Source organism: Penaeus monodon, chromosome 25 (assembly GCF_015228065.2).
Source record: "Penaeus monodon isolate SGIC_2016 chromosome 25, NSTDA_Pmon_1, whole genome shotgun sequence".
In the NCBI taxonomy this organism is placed as follows: Eukaryota; Metazoa; Arthropoda; class Malacostraca; order Decapoda; family Penaeidae; genus Penaeus; species Penaeus monodon.
In genome coordinates, this window is record NC_051410.1 from 13133584 (window position 1) to 13133849 (window position 266).

Here is a 266-nt window from a genome sequence, read left to right on the forward strand (position 1 = left end):
AATCTCATGGCACAGTTTCTCATGACAAAATTATATGTAAAGGTTCTATGTTACTGTAGAGAGTTAGTATGGATTATTTACTTTGAAATACTAGAATTGACTAAAGTCAGTCAGATTTTGATTTTTTAAAAAATAATAGAGACTAGTTTTGAAAACTTAATTCAGATATTCTAAAAAGACATAAGACTAACAGTGATGATCAAAATTAAATAGTTACAGATGAATATTGGAAATATGATCCATTAGTTTGTATCTTTTCTCATATT

General features: G+C 25.6%; 1 protein-coding gene across 3 annotated transcripts in view; it reads left to right on the forward strand.

Annotated features, from left to right (window-relative positions):
• Positions 1–266, forward strand: part of LOC119589053 — a gene marked incomplete at its 5' end in the record, with an annotated part of 5931 nt that overhangs the window by 1702 nt on the left and 3963 nt on the right.